Source organism: Coturnix japonica, chromosome 1 (genome assembly GCF_001577835.2).
Source record: "Coturnix japonica isolate 7356 chromosome 1, Coturnix japonica 2.1, whole genome shotgun sequence".
Lineage (NCBI taxonomy): Eukaryota > Metazoa > Chordata > Aves > Galliformes > Phasianidae > Coturnix > Coturnix japonica.
Window position 1 is genome coordinate 22641315 of NC_029516.1, and position 24118 is coordinate 22665432.

Below are 24118 nucleotides of genomic sequence, written 5' to 3' on the forward strand. Positions count from 1 at the left end.
AGCAGAGTAGGGAAGCATAGAAATACTTCCTATAATGAAATAGATAGTAACTAAAATGCCAGTAATGTTTCTTCTTTCTACTTCATTTTGACTGTTGATTCAATCAAATTATTCTGGAGTATAAGAAGAGGGGTCAGAGCCTCTGGATCTTAGAGGATGCTCTGCAAGCATCTATAACACCAGAGTATGGAATGTTACAGGCTGAAGGGTTCATCTCTATAGGCTCAGAAGATTTTTCTTTTGTTGTTGAATGAAGGATTGGACACAAAGAACAAAGAAATTACAGAAATTACTAAGAAGAAGAAAATTCAGCATTATTAACAGTGACCTGCATTTCCACTGTTTGCTATTACTACTCTTCAGCTTCCCTTGATAGCTTACATGGCACGAGGACTTTGGAGTCAAACATGAAGTATGGGAAAGGGAGATTTTTATTCTGAATGTTTTCCTTTAAAGGTTCTTCACAAGATTCTGCAAGCAGAAGGGCAGACTGAACAGCATTTGTGTGTGGGTGGGGAGCGGGGCATCTAACCTGGGAATTTCAGGTGAAGCAATATAATGAAACTGTAGGAGTGCAAAGAAGGGTAGTGTGGGTGGAAAATAGCTAAAGCGGCATCATGGGGGTTGGTAACACACCTTCAGACAGATTTTGTTATGTCTAATGTTAAGATGGCAACGTGGCCTCAGCTGAGGTGAAGGGAACCCAAGTGGTCACAGATACATTTGGGATAACCAGACTGGGCCTGGATGGCCAGCAGAAGAGCTGCTCATTTTTTTGTTTAGTAAGAGCTATTAGCAATAGGTGAACGGTTGGACTGGATGATCTTTTAGGTCTTTTCTAACCTTGGTGATTCTATGATTCTATGATTCTTTCCTCCAGAGTGCCAAAACTTTGTAAACCATCAGTGTGCATACAGACCTATTGTACGTTGTTGGCAAAACTCAGGCAAACTAGTAGGCAAACTTGTTATTGTAAAACATTCAGAAACCAAAACTGCTAATCACTGTGCTTATGTACTTACAGCCTTCGGATTTACAAGATGTCATTAAGTGTGAGAAATGTCAAAACATAAATGTTGATCTTTGTTTAAGGGAACAATAGGAGCACTTAAGCAGAGGGTTTCCTGGACAGATACTTCTTGTGTGCATGCAGTAGTGACTCTAAAATCATAGAGAGTGCTGAATTCCCTGCTCACGGCAGACTCTTGCATAGTGTATCCAGAAATTTTCTCATGTGTCAGATGTATCTCACAGATACTAATTAGTACTGATCAAACTGTACCTGATACTTGCATGAACTTCCAAAATATTCATCTAACATCTTGAATTAGTTAAAGGGCATCTTAAAATTCTAAACAAAGGCATAAAAGCCCTGAAAATTCTGTCTGGAATAACATTTTGTATAGAAAAATTGAACATGCCCACAGAAAACAAACGTATGCATCATAACTTTGCTTTGAGCTCAGAAAAATGGTTTAGAAATCTCTGTGAAGTGAACAGTACTTTTTCCACTCAGAAATGCAATTTTCATGTATTGTAAATGTAATATTAATGAAGAAATGAGATTTGGCACACAAAGTTTCTTAAAGTTTCCCTAAAGGTGAATCCGTGAGAATAACATCTAACTCAGACAAAAAATAATTTAAATATACAATTAAGCAACAACTGAAATTAAAATAAAATTGGACTCAGAACTGTTTTCAGAGCAGGGAATATTATTTGTATTGGGGTGGTTAGCAGTGAAATGCCACATGTTACTGTCTCATTTCAGGCATCACAACACCTGTTAAGTATACTCACAATTGTACTAGAAAATATTTTGGTATGTAAAATATAACACAAACTGTACACAGATTTACTGGAACACTTTGAATGGATAAAGAGTTGAATTATGCACATAATTTAAGACAATGTTAAAATATTATATACAGCAATTATTTTTATTTATATTTTTGGCCTGAATGTAGTTGTCTTTACAAGGAAAAGGTTCATCAGTGAGTTTTACCCTTTTTCATTCAATGTTTGGTGTTGAGTACTATTGGTATTCCTTAGTCTGAATGTGTATTTTAATTTTTATCATACTCAATATTGAACACTGCTACTTTTCAGGGCCTCCTCCCTAAGACTGTGATAGAAGAACAGCATTGTAGAAACACCTATTGTTTTATTTTTAAGCAATATCCTGAAATTTCTCTGAGAGAGTGACTGTAGCCAAAATATTTATGCTTTTACATTGGTAACAGCTTAAGATTTCTGTTTAATAAATGGGAAATAGGTTTTCTGTGAAAAAGAGGAAGTGACATCGGTTTATATAGCATGACCTTGTCTGAAGAGGGACACAATACTATACAGAACTGAAGGAGAACATGCTCTGTGTCTGAAAAGCCAATACAGAAAATACACAGCAAATCATGTGCCTGCAGCATTACTGAAGGTAACGTTTTTCAGAATATTTCTTAAGGAAATAGAAAGCAGATACTCCTGATTAAAATCTATTACTCATTAGGAAAAAGAAAAGAAAAAAAAAAAGAAAAGAGAGAGAGAAACCTAAGTTCACTGCAGCTAGCTGTGAGAACTAAGATATTTATGCCTTTATACTACAGCAGTGCCCCAAGATGGTCTGAACTGGCTGGGGGTCATTTTGTTGGACGAACAGGAAAATACCTTTCGTTGCCATGAAATGCTTTGTATTGTAGTTCAAAAGGTTAACGAGATGAGAAAACATGAATGTTAAGGGGGAGTGTGACATTAGTGATCAGGGTGTTACCTGTTTTATGAAAATGCCTTGAAATTCACTGTTATGTGTTAAATAACACCGCCCTTATTGTAGTATTGTTGTAGTTCACAAGGACAGAGCTGAGACACTGAGAGAGAAGTCTGTCTTTTTGGCTGAGTCATATTCTTTGATGCTTGCTGCCAAAAATCACTGTTGGAGCAGTGTGTGCAAGTGCAGCACCCATCAGTTGTTAGTGCTGGCTGATGCTCCAGTGTGAGTCAGCTTCTCATCTGTGCTCCAGCTGTGCAGTTCTGGAGTTGCTGCGAGAGGACAAAGGGAAGAGCTGCAGGAGAGGGTGTTTCATTGCACAGCCAGGTTGTGGCAGCTGAGCTTTTCTGCTGGAAAGATTTCCAGCCATGTAAAACTCAGTGTGTGGAGGCAAAAGAAGTTTATTGGCCTTAATTGCAAAGCTGTTACTTTTGTTGTTTTGTTTTCGCTTTTTAAATCTGGTGTGGGATTTATAAAACAATGTAGAAACTGTTGTAAACTAAATAGTTTCACAGGCGTATGGGCTCTAGAACACTTACTTTTCGTCTCTCAGTTGCAAGACGTAGGTATAATGGTGTTGGACATAAAGTTGCTACATCATTGCTTGCTTTGGTCAGAATTGTGGAATGGCACAGTGACAAGTCCGGAAGTTTAGTTTCTAATTAGAATAGCTGTCCTGTGTGCAAGGCAGCACAAAAGCTCTTTGACAGGCAGTCAGAATATTCTCAAGACAAGTAAATCGGAGCTAGGTGAAAGAGAGAGAAAAAAATATGTCAGTGTGCTCTCTAAAATTTCTGACACCGAGGAGGTAATCACGTCCTGGTTTTTCCATTCATTCTTTGGGTTTAAAAAAGGGGAAAAAAAAAGCAACCTGGACATTTTACTGGCATTCAGATTCTATGAATCTGAAGGAGGCAAGGAGCCTGTGTGTGTGTTACAGTGTTTATAGAACTGAGTTTCACACAATAGTTGATTTTTTTAATAATTTATCACAAAATACTCGAGTTACTCTCATTAATTTATTTTTTTTTCTTTCATTTTCATTATGTTTTCCAATGCAGTTAACAAGTATTTTTTTTCCTGTTCGTAATTAGAATTAGTAGAAAGGTCTTGGCTTCCCAGTTCATCTGCAGTCATTATCTTCTCATGAGAGATGTGAGATTTGAAGTAACACTTTTATTATTTTACTATGCTTATATATATATCAGTGCTTATTTTGGTCCACTTATCCTTGAAAGAAAAATTATTCTAAAATAAACTCCAATAATTTAAGGATGTACTTATATTTACTTACATTATGAAAGAGAAATAAAACTATAAAAAATAAAATGCCTAATATTAGAATATGTTTGTGCACATCACTTGAGCACTACCACTGACATAAGGGGGAGCTACTCATGAAGTAAAGCTCTGTTAAGCATGAATAAAGGCATCAAAATCATGCCCTGAGAGGCTAAAAATTCTGCAGCATCCTGTAAGTGCTCAGTTGCTGGTAATAGTTTTGTATGTATGGAACAATTGTTCAGTTGTTCTATCAAAATTTTAGCAACACAGAATGACAATACTGAAATCTCCCACATCTATATTTGGAACACACTTCCTCCTTTCAAATGTCACTATGTATTTTTAGTATATAAGAAAAGGGGGATCTATATTCTTTCAACATATTGCTTTTCTTCCAGTTCCTTCTTCCCAAGTGAGTCTAGGAGTTGGTGCATGTAAACGATAAGTCTATGATGTATCCAAAGGCTTCTTGGCCTTCCCATGGAGGAGATAGACATGGCTTTGGCAGCGTGCACTGAGATTGTACTATATGTGGTCGTTCTGCATGTGTGTACACTAAGTATACTCCTTGTTCATTGTTGCCCCATCTGTAATGCAGACTACAGTGCCTGGAGCATAACCACATGTAGAAAATGCATGTGCCTGTGCGCACAATATACACATACATATCTACATATGTATGCAATGCTGGATGCTTAGCTCCCTACTGAAAGTAGATTTGGGTGAGAAGTATCACAAATCCTCTTTTCCTCTTTTGGCTTGCTCTCAGTGATTAGGAAATTTCTCTTCGTGGCCTAAGAGTGAAGGAGGAGTGTACTTACCTGTCCTTTTGTTAGGAGGAGATGTTATGGTAAAAATGGATGCTAAAAAGCCAGTTAAAAAAAAATAAAAATAAAAAATAAAAAATATATATATATATATTTGCCACATCTAAAAGATGCTCTTAATTTCATATATTTAAATTCTAAAATGATATCCTTTCACCCCCCTTGCTCTAGACTATTTTCTTGTACCTTGACCACAATTTTTCTCAGCAGCTTTTTCCATAAGATTATGTCTGTGTCACATCCAAATGACTCATAGGATCTTTGTGACCCTTTCCATCTAACTTCTGTTGTCCAACTCAGAAAGTTTCTCAGTTTGCTCTATTTATCTGAGCATATGTTAAAAAATAGGATGTCAAGTTCTTAGTGACTAAGGCTGCTTGATGATAAGAAAATAAAAGGACAGGATAAAAAAGTGAAAGACACAATATCTGGCACTGATATCTACAGAAAAATGTATTTATTAAATGCAAAGCTGCTGCCTGATGGACATGTAAAAATAGTTATGTGATAAACTATGAGCATTTACACAAAACAAGTTTATCTTACATATAGTAGATTTTAATCTTACCATTTAATTTTGGTTTCACATTCCAATGTTTGCCAAGATATAAATGTGGATAAAGTCCTCAGGCTGTCACTTGCATGTCATACTCTTTTTTAACAATACATGATGGTCTTTTTATTCTTTATACTTTTACATGTATTGTTGAATAGTTATCTAAATTCTCAGTCTATTCACTAAGTTCTGAACACACCGCATGTGCCTCCTTAGCACAAGTGGTTTTCAAGATGTGATTGGACAATGTGCTGGATAATCCCACCTAGGCTCCCTGTCAGATGAAACATTGGGCCTGATGATCTCTTGAGATCCCTTCCAACGTTGACTGATGTTGAAATGTAAAAATCAATGCTGCTTTTTTTTCAGTGCTGTGGATGCTGTAACCCAATTAAAACGACTTTTGGTGATCAGATATCCCCATCTGAGCTCTTGATAGTAATTTAAATAATCCATGACAGTTTTGTTCTATCATGAGTGCTTAAGGTCAACATCTATGTTTTTATCTGACCAGTTTTTCCTTCTAACCACAGTTACATTGTTTTTTATATATATATATATAAATCTGGAAGGCAAAAAAATGTTTTCTTTTTCTTTTCTTATTTTTCTGCTGAAAATAAGAGAGGATTCAGCTACTGACCTATCAGAAACAACTCATTTTTCTCCCCTTTTAAATAAATCTGGTTTACTGCCATGATTTTTTCTGTCTCCTCAATTGTCTTAAGAGTTTCTAACACGGAATCGGAGAGATGCGACAAAGGTGACTTGTTGTCATTTCTCCTCCCTGCCTTAATGTTGGCTGATTCATTAAGAACCATTTTTTGCAATTGCAGATATTTACCTGTAGCAATCCTAGGAAAAATCCCTTGCTGGAATGGCTGAGCCAACTTAATGTCTCTTGAAACAGATATGAGGATATGATCCCATCTTTGCAAAATTTCATTTTCAGAGTATTATGTTAACTAAACTGAAACCTAAGTGAGATCATTAATCTAAGACATTTGAGATATGAAGTCTCAGGAGTAAAAAGTTGTGTATGTTATTTTTTTTGCGTGTAGGCACTTGAACATCATGTGAGTGAGAATGACTCAGATCTGTCTTGAATTTCCTCAATTGAATGAAATACCATTGCATTTACCAGTAACAGGTGCTATCCCCTTTTTGTAAACGTAGCTAATTACTTTAATATTGTTGGCATGTGATATTGTAAGTTCTTGTTAGACAGCAAACGTTGTTTGGAGCTGAATAGCATTGTTTGGAAGTCTGCACATCTTGAAAACTAGAATGGTTGAAAGTATAATAAAACAGTCATATTAAAAACTCAGTAGGCAGCACTTAAAAAGCACATACTATTTCTAATAATGAGATATATTTGTCTAATGAAATTAAATATGCAAAAGTATCTTATGTTATAAACAGAAACAGAGAGTTCATTGAATACATTTTATAAAAGATGTATAGTTAAATACTTATGCATATTTACTTCTAGATAGAAATTAAATATAAATATGAAATAAATATAAACATAAATAGAAGTGATTTCTGGTGTGGCAGATAACACTAAACAGATAACAGTATCAGCTGAGTTTATGTCAGAATCTGTACATGCTGCTTCTGAGGAGAGTCTTGTTGTCTGTGAAGGAATTTCCATCAATGTTACTGTATGAACAGCCATAAGGAATTATATGGGTATAGTTTATCACAGAGTATATCTGGGGAATCAATGAAAGGATTTCCTGATGGCCCTTCCAGATGTATTTTTCAGTTCTTTTGTAGGAGGAGGCTTCAGTGTTGTTTTTGATGTATGCTGAAGTGTTGGAAAATGAATTGATCTGAAGATATCTTTAGGAAAGAAATAAAAAAGGTCTCAATGCAAACAGTAAAAGTCCAAAGAAAGTGCAAAGTAAAAAAGGATTTAAAGGCTTCTTTAAATCTTCAAGTAGTTTTTTAAACTATGATTGTTTTTTATTTTTATTTTTTTATTTTTTAGTTTTTCTTATTCCTAATAAACTGTCATCCTGCTTAGAATCTACTAAAGAAAATCTGGTAGTAATTACTACCATATTTGGCTTGGGCTACTGCAGCTTGGGTTCCTCAATGTGTTGTTGGCAAAAAAAATTGGCAGAGTAAAAGTAATTGCTAAGGAAAGGATGTACTTAATGTGAATTCTAAGCCTTGCTGGCAGCATTACTCAGTTTGGTGTACCGTGAGCTCTACCAAATTCAGTTCTGCTGTTTTTTATTCCTGTACATTAATAACTGTCAGGTCAAAATGATCCCTAAACTGGCTTCAATATGTATGGATGCCAAGGATTCAAGTCAGAAGGCACTAATTTTTCATTTCAATTTGTTTTATTATTATTATTTCTTTTGTGGTTCAAGTAGAATGACATTCCTTAAAATTGATGTTACCCCATGACAATGGCAGTTTCCTTTAAGAGGTGCTTACTGAAGCACCTCTATGTCTTAAATTTATTTAGACACCCATGCTTACTCCCAGAAGATTATTTTTCTCAAGTACGGCTTGCTATAACAGAAGTACTATCTTTCATTCATAAGGACAAATAGACCTATCTTTTTGCATCAATATTCACACTTTGCATAAGCCTCTTAGAAGATTTCCATTTTTAATGGTTTTAATTAGCATTTATGAAAAGCTGTGGTTTCACATGATATAAAGTGACAGATTAAATTTGTTAAGTGGATAATAATAAAATGTGAGTTGATTTGTTTCACGGGAGTTTAAAAGGCTTTTGCTCAACAGGGCCTCCATGCTAATTCATTAAGCATGCTTTAGACCTTATGGAGATTTTTTTTTTTTTCTGATTTAATTAACACAGATCAAACTCCCAGGAGATTTCACATCCTCCACAACTGTGTGTGGTAGAGACAGTAATTTAAAACCTATCTTTAGGTCTTTGTGTTCATTTACTTGAAAAAGGGATTAAAAAAATACTCTATGAAATCATTCCGGCACTGTGGAGGCTAGTGAAGTTCTTTAGTGCAAGAGCTAAACACATCTGAAAAGACTGGAAGGGCTGTGGTTAGGACCAGGCTTCAGAGGGATGCTTTTTTCTCCTGGCTGCTTCAGTGGCCTCTAGTCCCTGCTGCCAAAATCATTTGTACATTTTGTCCACTGATGTTTTAATCCATGATGTGTAAGTAGACCCTGGAGCAGAGTCCTAAGACCTTGATCCCAGCGTCTCATGGTGATTCATCTACGGGCTATGAGGTCAAAATTGCCCTCTGTTCTAAAGACTGGCTAAATTTTAGCCTGGTTATAACATATGGAATGAAGAACTTGTGGTTTGGGAAGTTGTGGGTTGCAGATTTCAGTCTCAGCAGACTGAGGAGGTCCCCAGGATCCCCAGGATCTAGGTTCACAGCTCTTGGAGCACACTGTGACTATCTCTTAATGCAAAAAGTTACTGTTAGATGCTTCTTCAAATTTCTATCACTTTCATTGCAGTCAGTGATTCCTAAGCACATTAGATGGACTTTGACAACACCTCACAAATCAGTTCCTTTCTGTTTGCTTTTAATAATGTAATGACTGTACTGAGATATCATTCTATGCATAAGGTTGATCTCAGAACAGTTTGAAATTGGTATCAAAGAGCAGTTTCCTTTTTTCCCACTTGCCTGCAACCGAAAATTACAGAGAAAGTAATCACTAAGGAATACAATAGCAAAGAACATAATGCTACAGAGCAATATTCGGTAAATCTTATTAGAGCCACAGAAGGAGATCTCAAGGAGCTGTGCAATGTCCTCTTGTTCTGTACATTAAATTCTTATTATTATTCAGAGGGAACATCACTGAATCCTATATGAACTTTGTGTCATAATGCATAAAATATCAGAAAAGTATATTATTTTGAATCATGAGAGCAGTAAAGCCTCTTGACAGTACTAGAAACTCTAATTATTTGGGAAGTTGGAAGACTTTATAAACATAGTTCATGTTAATAGCTGAAACTATCAAAAAACTCTCTTAGTTGCTTTTCCATTTTTATCTCAATTATATATGCCTTTTAAGGATGGGAAATTGTAAAGAAAGACCAATTGCTCCCCCCCAGTGCCTGGATCTGGTAAGATATTCTTTGAGTCTCCTGCAAGAAAAAGCTATGTCTTCTTAGGCCCTGTGTGTAACTACATGTCATTTCTACACACAAAGAAGAGCTCATGCCGATAGTTACTGATGCAGTACCCTGGAGGTATGCATGTATGTCTATGTGTAGTTAACTATAAACTCATTACAGGGTTAGATATCAGGGTTATGTAAGTGGCATCTTGAATTATAGCAATTTGGATGTTCTTTCTGAGAGTGCGGTTTAGTGTCTTCTTCAATTTTTGTGTGTGCAGAGAAGTTGTGAGATGGTAGAGGTTCTTGGGAGTAATATATCCCCTATTTCAAAACATGCTGCAGTTTGCAGAAGTGAGCAACACTAACCTTTTCCAGGAGAAAGGTTGGTGTAATGTTTCCAGTCCATTTTTTTGGCTCTGTGGATCCACTGCCTGTCAAGCTTTATATATCATGACAAGAATTCCTCTTTCTTGAGGCTCCTCATGGAGCCTCTGTAATGTCCAAAAATGCTAGAGAGTGGAGGAATAGAACAGCTGTTTGAGAGGAGGAGTTTGGTAAGTGGGACTGAAATTCATCCTCTCTGATTTTCCTCACACTACTGTTTGGTATAAAGTTGTTTTCTATACTTCTTTAAGAGAGAGAGAGAGAGAAGTGAAATAGTAGAAAAACTCCTTTCAACATGAGTAATTTTATCCCCTGAAGTTTTAGAACAGGGATTAAATGAATAATTTTTCTGTTTCTCCATTAAGGAGCCTAGATGGCGAGCTTAGACCACACATGAACTTTCAGCAAGATGAATGAAGTCTGGAAAAAAGATGAGAAGGATAAATCAAATCTGTAGAAGAGTATAATGGCTGAGCTTATACACTGTTGTGTTTTAATCTGGCAGGTAGCTAAGCGCCACAATATCTTTCGCTCACTCTTCCCTTGTCAGTGGGAAGAGGGAGAGAAATGGAGAAAAAAACAGTAGAACTTATTGGTTGAGATAAAACTATTTACTAAGAGAAAAGGAAAAGGATAATAATTATGACAATATATATGTACATATATATGACTATATATAACAAACAGTGCACAAGCAATTGCTCACCAGCCTCCAACCAATGCTCAGCCAGCCCCCTGATCAGTGGAAAAGAGTGAGATGGACTCCTGTCTCCTTAAAAAGCTCTTCTGCATATTGTCATATGGTATGGATATCCCTTTGGCTATTTTAAGTCAGCTGTCTCAATTCTGTTCACTCCCAGCTTCTGGGACCCTTTGCTGCAAATGGCCTTGACTCTGTACAGCACCGCCGAGCAGCAACTATAGACACTGGTGTATTATCAGAGGTGTTTTTCTCTTGGAACCACTAACATAGCATCATACCAGAGAATAATTCCATCCCTGCTGAAACTGAGACATGTAGTCAATGAACTTTGCTTGCTTTATGGTGTAAGGACACTTGAGGAATTAAGTCATAAAATGCTTAGCTAATAAGAACAGAACAAATCTGGAGGGAAATATTTGTGAGTGCACCATAAGGCAAAAGTAAAAACAGAGGTTTTTACCTTGTCAACCACTACTCTGGGGTATCAAAGGGGAGTTTCACTCCAAAAGAACCTTGGGGGACCTTAGACAGTCTGCAGACAGAATAGAATAGAAGAAAACAGATGATCTGATATATCTGGTAATATTTCTTCTGCTTGAAGTCTGCGGAAGGGGAACCCCCAGAGAGCTTTAGTCAACCTACCACGTGAACTTTGAGGAGGAAATGTTCTTTTACATTGTCAAATGCTTCTTCTGAGTAAGTTACATTCTGAGCACTCTGAACATTATTTCTGCTGTAGAAAAGTGAGAGAAATTTTGCACCGTATTGATTCAGATACTTCATGCCAACTGTGGAAAAATTCTGCCCAGTCAATCACAGACTTCCTTATTTCTCAGTTTTGAATGCATTAGTATCTTTTTTATTAATTTGAAGCTACTAAGAAGGTAAAAATGAAGCTCTGTACACTACTCAGGGAAACCTTAATTGTTTGGTAATTAATTCTGAAAGCTTGTCAGTTATTATAAGATAAAATGAGTGTATAAAACATAACAAATACTGGCTACTAGAAACTGACCCACTCTTAGAGTGGCAGTTGAGAATTATCTCTGCTTTGCAGATGGGAATACACAGACAGACAGCTCTTCAGGGACTTGCAGGTGAGACAGGAAGCCAGCAGTACAACTATGCTGTCACTGTGTGACTTCTGGCCTAGTTCCCTACCCACATACTGAAGTTTGTTTAGTTTAATATGCTTCAGGCCTAAGTGAAGAAGCGCTGAAGTAGTTCAGCTTTCCCTTTTCTTGAATCCATATTGTCTTCCACTAGGTGATGCATCTAATCAGTTTCATGTAGTAGGGGATGATGTGTACTGCTCCAGCAAGCTGAATGATAGAAGGACTAAACCAGGGATCACCTGATCTATGCTTAGAAAGGATGGCTACTTATTTTCAAGACATTTTCAAGAAGCTTTAAGATGTTCTTTGAATTAACTGACTAAGCAAAAGACTGAGGCAGCACACTGCTGTGCATGGGGAAAACTGCCTTGCATGGTAGGATGGGGTGAGCAGAGACAGAAATAACTGTTCTCACAAACCCTGAAAGGTCATGCTTCAGTCTTCTCAGTGGCTTCCCCAAGCCCCCATCACTGATCCAAAAAGAGACCAGAGCCTGGCCCACTCTGAGCAGGAACATGGTGGGGCTACAGCCCCTACGAGGCCCTACCTGCTCCTCAGTATGACCACTTCTTTCTGGGTTAACTGCCACCCATTAGGCCACTCATCCTTTGGCAGGAGGCACAGGCAGTCCTGGGTTGTCCCTGGGGGAAGGGCTCGTGGGGACATGGGAATTTAATCCTTGGATCATCATTACCATTGAGAGAGGGGGCAAAGGAGGTGGCTCAGCTTAAGCCTTCCAGTCTCAGCCTGGCCTGACCACAGAATGGCAGCCCTGTATGATCACAGTGGTTTCTCTGAACCAAACACATGCAGCAGCCTCTAAAGTACTGAAAACTTGCCCCCAGAGCTGGCCTTGTCTCTGCATGATGGCCCCTGCTCAACTTCTGGCAAAGGGACTGGGTCTGTAAGTGGAAAGGTGTGGAAATGTTTTGAGGCTAAGAAAATTCAGGCAGATGCCTGAGGGAGCAGTAACAAACCCTGGGTGAAATTTGCTACAAATGACAGCAATTGAGAATTTCTCATAGGGCTCGTGCTCAGCTCCTGCTGATACATATAGGTACCAGAAAGCTGCTACAATGGGGTTGATGAAGATTTTCCCCGACAGAGGGGAATCCCTTCATTGCTCAAATGTTAAAGAAGAGAAAGCAAACAGCAGTAAGTTTTGAAGGTATTTGACAGTCCTTTTTCTACATCATCTTTGATTGCTTGCTTTCTGCTCAAATTGGCTATGGAGGAAATTATTTTGAGAGGAACAAGAGGAAAATTAGACACTTCATTTGTCTTCCGCAAAACTTCCAAGATTTCTGTCATAATGAAACTGAAAAAGGCTCTCTGTAGACGTCTTAGCTAGTTCACTTTTAAGACTGCTATTTTTCCAATGTAAAATTCTTCAGAGTGTTGCACTCACGTCTAAGCAAGTAATGTTTTACTTGACTTTTGGAAACTGAAATAACCAAGTAGAAAATGGCAACAAGAGCATCAGGCTTTGTTTCACTGATTCTTACATCTCTTCTTCACAAATATTGGCTGAATCGCACTTTTTGTTGTCACAGTAATTCTTGGTAACTCTGTTGACTTGCTGCGAAACCACTGGAGGCTGTAGAACACCAGTCAGTGTGTACCATTATTCCAAGGATGTATGATAGCTACAGAGATAAAGGTCACTGAGAGTACTTGCTTTGTTTTTCTCACTGGGATAGGAACTGCTCATCTACACAGCACTGTTCTTTTACCCATTGCCCTGAGAGTCAGAAGTGCGCTGCTACTTGGAGACCCACTACTGCCTTTTAGAAATCCTTTTTGCATCTCTGAAAACAGCTTCTACTGTGACAGGACTTACAGCTGGATGCATGCTAAAATGCTAAGAACCTAAAGCTCTCAAGCTCCAAACCTTTAGGTTTGCACACAGCTCAGCACAGCTTTCTGCATTTTCAGAAAAGCCAAAGTTTTGCAAGATTAGTCCTAGCTCAGCTTACCTGCTTTAATAGTTTAATACAACAGCTTTGTTTCCATCCTCCTGTGCTTTGTCACAGTGGCCCTTCTGAGGAGGTGGGAAAGGCTTAAAATGATATTTGTGATCATTCCAGATTTTACTCTCATCTGAGTTCTAAAGTTCCATTAAAGCTCAAATTAAGCAAGGCTCCTGCTGTCAGCCCAGCCAACTGTGAATGGGTCTGTGCAACTACTACACCTCCTTTGAAAGTATAGAATAATAGGGGGAAAAAAGCGAAAACAAAACCCAAACTGCTAAGGATTCCCTTTTGATATATAACAATTTTTACTGCAAGGATTTTCGTTTGTTTTAGGGCTTTAATTGCTTAAATATTTTCAGAGAACAAAGCATACATGAGTCTTAATTGCTTCCTAAATTGGAAAGCTGCTGTATCTGAAGTAGAGAATTAAATTATTGTGCTCTTCTTGAGGACCTGTGTCTTGCTAATCTTCCAGATAAAATGAACTCTGGAGTGAAAGTCATTAATCATGATATCTTAATAACACACACTTCAAACGAAGGATCTCTCCTAACAGATTAAAGATACCGTGAAAGCAGAGTGTAGCGTGACGTGCTGAGGACATCTAGTGGACAAAAAGTAAAATAATATGCACAGAAGGAATATTGCCTGTTTTTTTAAGGCAAAACCGAAATCAGGATTCAGAATTTAGCAAGAGTTTCATCTATTTAAACCCCAAAGCACGTGTTTCAGGACAAGATAATACCATTTTATTTTCATAGATGAGACACTCTTCATTTGTACTTGCCTTGAAATGATACATTCGTTTCATTTAATTTAGGATGTGGCAGTTTATTTTACGTTTCCATACATACTCCACACATAGCTGTATTTATTTGTCAAATACATTATTTATATTCACTTCAAAAACAATTTCTGCAATAATGCAAGGCTAATACTTACCAAATCATACTTGCCAGCCAGTTTAATAATTCCAATGACCTTTGGGGGGAGGATGTTAAAAGGGATATGTATAGGTAGCTCAAATTTACCTTTTATTAACCACAGATTTGGAATTGCTTTTATATGATGTTATAAAGTATCTTGGTTTTGGAACCGCACTGTTGTATCAGATAGCAAAGCAGTTACTTTGACTGCTCTCACCACAGTATTGATCACCAGCTTGAATTCTGAATCCTTGTTATGAATAATCTGAACTCACCAGAAGCTTAAATAAGACTAGTTCAGCTGATGGAGTCTGCAGGTTTTAGGAACTGCCTAGAAGCTGTTACCACAACCAAACTGCCCAGGGGGCTGCCATGTGGTGAAGGAGGAGACAGATCATTTTGTAATAACACAAAATAACCTCTGTCAGCATCGATAAAGGAGGAATTAGGAAGTTCAGTATTCACTCCTCTGTTTCCAGTTTGCTTTGGTGTTGTGTTGGCATGCTTGCAGTTGCATGTTAGTCCTTCTGGCCCTGCCAACCCAGGTGACAACTTTGAATAAGGAAGCAACCTGGATCAGGAGCTCACAATATGGAATGTTAGTTTGACCCATAGAAAATTATATTTATTTTAGACTTTGCTTTAAGGGGATCACTTATTACTATTGCTTGATAAATGTCATTACAGATCTTTATACAGTATGACAGATGATTTAATAGTTACTCAGTCATCAATATTAGTTAATTCCTATTGTTAGAAAACACTTCTTTACAGAAAGGGTACTTAAGTACTGGAATAGGCTCCCCAGAGAGGTGGTTGAGTCACCATCCCTGGATGTGTTTAAGAGCCATTTGGATGTGGTGCTCGGGGATATGATTTAGCAGAGTTGTTAGAGCTGGGGCACTATGGTTAGTCTGTGGTTGGACCTGATGATCTTCAAGGTCTTTTCCAACCTGGGTAATTCTATGATTATGTTTAAAAAATAATACATTAAAAAATTAATGACTTGCCATAATGATTAGAGACAGAACAATTCTTCCCATCCATCTCACTTTACTTACATTCCCAGCTTACTTACAAGCAAATCCATGCAGACATGTAATTACATAAATATAAAAAAAATAAAATATAATGATGCAGTCATGTAATACTCCAGATCACTCCTGATGGAAGAGTATTTGGATGAGCTGCCAAAGTTATAGAGATCCACATTGTCCTGAGCATGCTTTGTAGTAGAAAGGATGGGAGGGTATATGCTAAGATACAGTGCTAGACTGTGGCTAAGTGAAGCAATGTTGGAGACCTGTAAGGAAGTGGAGCGCCACTGATACATCTTAATTCACATTTCTGTTGGCAAAAGACAATTATATTTTTGGGCCAACAGCAGCAGAGTTTTAAAGAGGGTGATGAGGCTGGGTCTTTAAAATAGCAGAGAAGCGCAGCTTGTATAACTACAGCCTTAAGAAAGAGCTGGGTTACTTTGGGTCTGAAGCTTGAGAGAACCAGGAAACAGCTCATCCACAGAGGTATTGTTTTACCTGTTCTACTCAGGATCACTGTGTTTTTCTCAGTGTGTCAAGGAATTTTTGTATAAAGGAGATGGTGCCATGGCCTTTTTTGTTTTAGCGTAGAGTTTGCAGCATAGTTCTTCTGAATAGCAAAGTCAACAATTACCATTAAAAGGAAAATGTCAGTGGTTAAATAGGGTTAAATTTGCTGCCTTAGTTCCCTAAAGGGGAGTCTCCAGATGTACACCATGATAATCCTCTTTCTCACAGATTGTATTGAACATTTTAGATTCACACCAGTCCTGACTTCTGTTTCCAGAGATTCATGAGGAAAATGTGTGTTCAGGTACTGAGTTCTGCCACGAGAATATCCATGAATAAAGAAACTCAATATATGATTAAAATTTACAGGTATTGGAACCTATGGGACTGTGATAAATTGTTTTCTTATGGAATTTTCCTCAGAACTCTTCCATTATGCATACTTAATTTTATAAGGCTGAGAAGAAAGTAGAAGCTTCTTCTGAGGAGGGATCAGGAGTGAAAATCTTTTAGTTATTTAGGTAAAACTAAGCTGAAAAAAACTGTAAGATTTGCTAAGATTACACGTGGATTTTCCATCCCTGCTATTCTGTTTGTCAAATTTATTCCTAAAACTCCCCAGTGAAGTTTTTGAAGCAATCTATTGAAATACATACCTTATAAAGTTCTTACTGGTAGCAAACCTTAATCCTTTTGTCAAGTCTGCAAAGGGTATGAAGAATAGCGGGTGTTATAATACCTATAAAACTCTTTCATGTATGGCAACAATATCCCTAAATTTCCTCAAAAATGATTATTTATTTATTTATTTATTTATTTATTATTATTTTTTTAAGACGGAATAATCTTTTAACATTTCCTTGCAGGCCATATTTTCTAAATCTCTTACATTCTTGTTATCCACTGAGTTATCTCCCAAAGCAGCAGTTATCTTTGTAATACATGGTAGTGCTCAATAGCATACAAGGCACTGTAGGTTATATCTCCACTATGCTGAACAACTCTTGTGTCTTGTAGATGATGGCCCTCCACACACCTCCAGTATGCCCTTTTTTTAATCCTGCCACATTCTTGACTTAAATTTGGTGTCTGATTTGCTGAAAGTCCAGAGCATTTTCTTCAGTACTGTTCAATAGTTACTTATTATCCTGATTTATTCATGCTTTTAGAGGTTCCTTTTTGAGCACGTTTCTTAGCATTTGTTGAATTATGTCGCACTGCTTTCAAGCTATGCCTTACATTCATTAACATTATTTAAAATTTAACCACTATTGAATTGAGCATTTGCAACTTGTTCCAGTTTGAACTTCTCTGCAAATGTTGCAAATATACCATCCTGTCAGTCATCCAAGGCACTGAGGGGCATAGTAAATGCAGCCACTACTGGACCTCCACAGTCTGTTCCTTGATATCCTCTGACAATTGAACAAATAATTTTTGGTAATTTTTGGTTGTGAGACATTTCTTTTTTTTTTGTGTGGTTGCAAACTAAACTCATGATGTTTACCTATACCTACTCAATGTTTGTGATTTTACTAGTGAAAATGACATTTCAAGTGGTATCAGGAGCTAAGTGTAGCATACATCAAATATCTGACCAAATATCACAATTTGTGAATGCTGAAACAGAGGTGATACTGACTTTTCAGTCTTTATTGCCTGCTGTTCTCTTTTCTTCCTTGCTAAGTAACAGTCATATTTTATCCTTGTCATCTTCCAATTTCTATAATATTTCTCTTGTTGCACTTGGTACTTCTTGTAACTTGAAACTCATTTTCACTTTGATCTATTCTGCATTTTATTCCTTTGGCAACACTTACATCTATGCCCGTAGATCCTTGTTCCTGGTTTTGCACTTAAATTTATATATTTTTTCTGCTTTTTCATCTTTTCCAAGCCCTGAAAGAGCTTTTTGATGGAGCCATATTGGTCTCTTACTACATTCCATGTATTTTCTTTGCATCATGACAGTCTGCCATTGTATCTTTAATATAGTCCCTTTCAGTAACTGCAAACTCTCTTGCAGTCCTTTTTTCCTTAGAATATCTTCCCAAGAGACCCTACCTTCCAGTTCCCTGAGTTTGATGAAGTCTGCTTTTTTGAACTCTATTGTCCTTATTCTGCTGCTCTCATTCCTCCCTTTCTTTAGATATGTGAACTCTATGGTTTTGTAATCACTTTAACCGAAATTACCTTCTACCTTCAGCTTCTCAACCAGATCCTCCCTATTAGTCAGAACCAGTTCTAAAACAGCTATAAGCTTCTCAGTATCTTCCATCTTCTTAAAAAAAGTTGTCCCCAACACGTCCTGAAAGCCTACTGGAATTTCTACATCTCAACGTTATTTTCTAGCACGTTTCTCTATATAATGAATGTCTGCCAATGTTATGAGTAGGGGATACACCTTTGGGAAGCTTCTAATAGTTGCAGAAAAGCTCAACTAAAAAAACTAACTAAAAAGTCTCACCTCTGCTACATTCTAAATATGAGGTAATTCTGTCAGGTCCCTATAATAATATTGCACTTTGTTTTATTTGCAGTTGTCTTCTTTGCATCTTCAGCTCTTCTGGAAGCTCAGAGGAAGCACCTATATTTATTATGTGTTGTGGCATCTTTTTCCCCAGGGCGTGTCTTTCATAAATGTATTCCTCTACCCCAGTTAGAGGAAGCAGCATGGAAAAATAACCATTGCACAGCAGTCATGGAAAGCTGGGACTGTTTCTGACTCAAATTCAACAACTATTTCAGTTCTAGAGAATCAGATGACTTTAGAAACTCCCTCATCTTTTTCATACACTTATCTACGATTTTTCAACTAAATAAAACTTTAAACAAGTAAGAGGACTAATAAAGTTGGAAAATGAGTTTCTGAGTGGAGATTTCACAACATTTGCAGGTGATTTTTACAGTACTTGAGCAGTAATTTTTTTTTAATGTTTAACTGGAATATTCCCCATTTCAGTTTGCTGTCACTGACTCTTGACCTATCTTTGGATACCAGAGGGAGTGGTTTGGCTTCATCTTCTTTACTCGCCTTGCAGGTATACATGGAGAAGATACCCCTGAGATTTCTTTTCTCCAAGCTGAACAGTCCAGCTCTCCAAGCCTCTCTGTGTAGCTCACTTGCTCCAAGCTCTCCAGCATTCCTTAGCTGGACTCCAGTACATTCATGTCCCTCTTGCACTGCAGTGTCCAGATCTGGACCCAACATACAGCTGTGGCCTGCCCAGAACTGAACAGAGAAGGATCACATCCTCTGCTTTCTGCTTGATGTGATGCTTTTCCCGGTGCAGCTCAGGAGGGGCTTCTTTGATGTAAAGGCTCATTGTTCACTCACTATTGTCCATCAAGACCTCCATGGCCTTCTCCAAACTCCTTCTCAATCAGTTTGTTCCCCATTTTGTGCTAGCATACGCATTTTTTTTCTCTCTAGGTGCATTTCCCTTTATTCACCTTGAGATACTTGTTGGCCTATTTCTCCAGGATGCTAAGCTTCTTCTGAAAGGCAACACAATTATCTGTTGTGTCAGTCACTTCTACCAGCTTTGTATCTTCTGCAAACATGCTGAGGGTACACTCTTCCCCTCATTTAGGTCATTAATGAAGATATTCAGTTAAATTGGAGTCAATTTTCACCCTAGTGGACACCACTAACAACTGATCTCCAGCTGGAATTTGTGTCACTTATATTTCTGCTGAAATTATGCCAGCCTTTGAATCCAGTAGGTATATATATATTTAATGTATATAGGCAATGAAACTTCCTTTTTAATATGTATATTTATTAAAACATCAAAAAGAAGAGAGTAGCAAAAGCATAAAAATATTGTGAAGTTTTACCATCAGATTGGTTTGATGGAAGTGACTGTAATTTTCAGTGAGCTCTCAAAATGTTCATCAGAGATTTTTGATGAAATTTTACTCTTCCTGTGCTTTATCCTTGAAAATGTTTGCTCAAAAATGTGTGTATTGCCAAAAATCAATGTATGATTGTGAAATGAGAGATATTCAAGGGATATTTCTATGTGGTAAGATAGGTCTTACAAAAGCCTAGTAAAGAGACATGATCAAATTTTTGAGTTGAATATCTGATTACAAATTTATACATTCGTTTTGAAAATGTGCAGATAATATAGTTGTGTTGACTGAAAATGGAGTTGAAATTATAACAAAAACGTTGATGATATTTTCAGCACCCTTGAGACCCATTTTCAAATTCCTTTATCAATGCAGTAAACATGACTGTATATTTTTTTCTCTTCACAGGACTGTCTTTAGCCATTGTAATAAGTGCATAAGATTATTTGCCATAACTTAACACTGCATTGCACTCTCCCCATGCTCTGGTTTCAGCTGACACAGCGCTGACTGCACTCAGATGTTAGCTGTAGCTGAGTGATGGGTGTGCAGCTGAGGCCAGGCCTGGTCGCTAGGTAGGAAGCACCACTGTGGTGATGGTGTGGGGCAGCGGCTGGGCTTCATGACAAGCTGCATGCAGCCCATGGATCATGTGTTGGACATGCCCACCCTGGATCTTCCTGTCTGCACTTCTTGAAGGTGGTAGTGACATTTGATTTCTTGTGGGAAAGATGATTAAGTGTGGTCTAGCAATGTCATCTCAGTAAGTCACATGTACATATGTTCATTTCTTCACATTCCCTTTGCTCCAGAAGAAATGCTGTAACAGGAGTTGTCAGTGTGATGGGGTGGCTAGTCTAAAGACATGCAGATCATTTTCCTCTCTGTGGGGTATGTGTTCACAAAACTGCCCTTTTTTCTGACTGAAATTCACTTTAATTTTAGCTATATTATTTATTTCAGTTTTTATTTTAAGAGTCAAATGATGGAAAGTGCCATAAGGTCCAACCCAATGACCTTTCTTTTTCTCATAAAAATGTATATCCAGTCAAAATCAAGCACATAAATTGTAGCTTTCAACAAAACTTGTTCATTCATATAAAGTTAGAAGAAGTCATATTAGAATACGAAATTATCTTTTGAGGAATTCAGCAGAAAAACATTAACCAGACTGCATAAAAATAGAATAAAGGGTTGTTTTTCATGTAGATCTACAGATCAAAGCTTATTAGCAAGAAAGGAATTGGTGACCTTTCACTATTAATATATACATAGAAGATATTTTAAAATAGTTTACAGTATTAAGAACGTTATTCAACCTGCTTATTTGGAGTATGAAGAATAAACCTGGTATTTACATGTTTGTTTCTCTTAGAACATGAGGTTGAAAGTTTTCTTATGAATTTAAAGTTATCTGTATGTGAAAGATTTACGCTAAGGATAATGCAAAGTTGGCTGACAACTGATTGGCAATTTGCAGATTAGGAAATCAAAATAAAGATACAAAAAGAATCTTATAGGCTGGAAAACCATATCCTAGGTCCAGGAATTTCCTTGTTTTGTAGAATATGCAGTAGCAACTAGGATTATTTGACTGGCCATGGCTACATTTCCTCCATATAATCAAAGATATGTTTAGATCGGAAAAGAACCTGAAGATCATCAAATTCAACTGTCAACACGATCTGCAGAATCTCATCACTGAATCATGTTCCTTAGTGCTACATCCACATGTTTCTTAAATATCACCAAAGAAGGGGACTCCACCACTTCCCTGGGTAGCTTTTTGCAGTGTTTGCATGGTGTGACTTTGGAAAATACACAGTATTATACTAAACAAATGAGTGAAATACTTAGCCTCATTTTTCCAACCTGCTTCTGCAGATTTATAGATATCTTTGGGTTCTACAGATATAGGACATGATGTTTCTGTGGCACTGCAGTCTTTTCCATCATTGCCAGATTTTGAGCACTCAGGAGAGATTGAACTTCAGACTTCAGGAAGCATTTAACTGGGATGAGAGAACTAGAAATGGGATTCATAACAGAATTCCTTCAAAAAAGGTGGGTGCATTTTTAGGTGCCCAGAAGTTATCCAGTTGACATTTACATTCCCCAGAATGAAGGAGGTTTGCTTAAGTGTAGGACAGACCATGCCAGACATAGGCCACATGGAAGGTGCAGGATTTTACTGGGTGAGGAATTTTCCATCTTGCAGCTATTCCTGGGCTCACGACTTAAAGCACTGAGCTTTTCTCTTCTTAAAAAACACAATTTAATACTTTAAGGGGTCCCTTTCTGCCTTCAGTCATCACTAAACATGACTGAGAGAGGGTAAAAATGCTAACTTCATTACTTGGACCAAAACCAATGGGAGCAGTACTGGGTTCTCTGTGTCTTTAGGCAGGTTTAGATATAAAAAATTATACTTTGTATACAAACAGCAAAACATACAAATATGCATTGATTCAAATAAAAATACTGGTAGCAACTTTATAATTTTTTATAAAAACACACTTGATTGTAGTGCAAATATGCCAATCTATGCAGCATTTTTTACCAGGTGTGTGCCTTATGAATTAAAAGATAATGCCCTTGCAGTACCTTCTAACAATTTGCATACACTGAGTCCACTATGTAGAGCAAAAAAATATGACTGGCATAATGAATTTCACACACACACACAAAAAGAAACTATGCAAAATAAACACACCAACTAGCTGAATACTAATTACCTATAAGCAAAATCTGGAGATATTCAGTATGCAGAACCAATCAGTTATTGCAATGAACACCTATCGCTAATTTCCTCCAGGAAGAAAATTTTCCATTAGCTTTAGTGAATTTATACCATTATAGAAAGGTTGTAGCTAAATAAATATTATTTTAGTTTAATTGGATTAAAAATTAGAAATGCAAATTCTGGTGCACCAGGTCTCTAAGTCCTTGTCTCCCTTTTTATGGTAATACCTTTCTAATGGTTTAAGCCTATGAAGAAAAAACACTGAAGATTTTAACTAGCAGCTTTGCAGGGGGGCAGAAAGGAGCAAAGAAGATTTAGTGGTGAAAAGAGCAAATAAATAGGTGCTCCAAGATTAAAAAGAGGGTAGAAGTGCATGCTGAGCCGTTGAAAGACCTCTCTGTGTTTAAAGAAAAATATTGTTTGGTTCTTTCACCAGTGCATGATCAAAATAAGAGGTACAAATTAGTTCATGGCTGCTGAAGCTACAAAACATCATGCAGAGAGCTGTCTTTGGGAACGTTTTAATGAGGAGAAGAGGTCATCAGACTGTGACATTGCTTTTCAGAATTCTTCAAGAACAACACAGACTTCCTGTTCCAAATGTGGTAAAGAATAAAACAACCTTAGTAGTAATCGTACAACTTTTGAACCGTGTTCCTTGGAAATACTGTACCGTGCTCATTTTGTAGCTTTAGTTAGCTATCTCAAAGGAACTCTTCCATATTTTCCATGTGCCCTTATTTCAAAAGTACAGTGAAATGGTAGAGCTTCAACAAGGATTATATTTATAAAATAAAGTTTTATTCAGTCTTCTAAAGAGATTTTAATGTTTTCATTGCTGTAGGTGAAATGGTACACTGTGGCTCTGTTCATTAACATTTAGCATCAGTGCAAAAATCAAGGATTACCACATACAGTTTGAAAGGACATTCAAAATGACTTTGAAATTAAATTCACTATAATCTTAGTTTTGCAGCATTTCAAACGTGATTTTAAAATGCATAAGTTAATTAATGGCATTCCAGGTCAAATATCTCTAGGCCAATAGCGTATAGAATGCTATCATTTAAATTTGTGATATACCATATGTGCTGACAAGGACTGAAGAATTCTGGTGTAAATATAATGAATAAGATGTATAGTACATGTAATTGTTTGAAAAAAAGGTTCCTTGAGGATATTTACAGAGACAATTAGCAAAGAGAAGGCACCGGTAAATCAAATAATTATTCTAAGTTCAGGACATCATTAACAGAAACCTCAAAATCAAGTTCAGGATTGTTAATAACTGTAAAAATGCCAGTAAATAACAATTGGCAGCAGCTGAAAAACAGTGGCTTCTGTGAAAG

At 37.1% G+C, this 24118-nt stretch overlaps 1 long non-coding RNA gene across 1 annotated transcript in view; it reads left to right on the forward strand.

Annotated features, from left to right (window-relative positions):
- The window catches only part of LOC107308961, a 28400-nt gene extending 4993 nt beyond the window's left edge, over positions 1-23407 (forward strand). The window contains exons 2-3 of the long non-coding RNA XR_004307037.1: positions 21938-22090; positions 23206-23407. This is a non-coding gene — a long non-coding RNA (uncharacterized LOC107308961). The remainder of the gene's footprint in view (positions 1-21937; positions 22091-23205) is intronic.
- Positions 23408-24118: the final 711 nt, after the last annotated feature.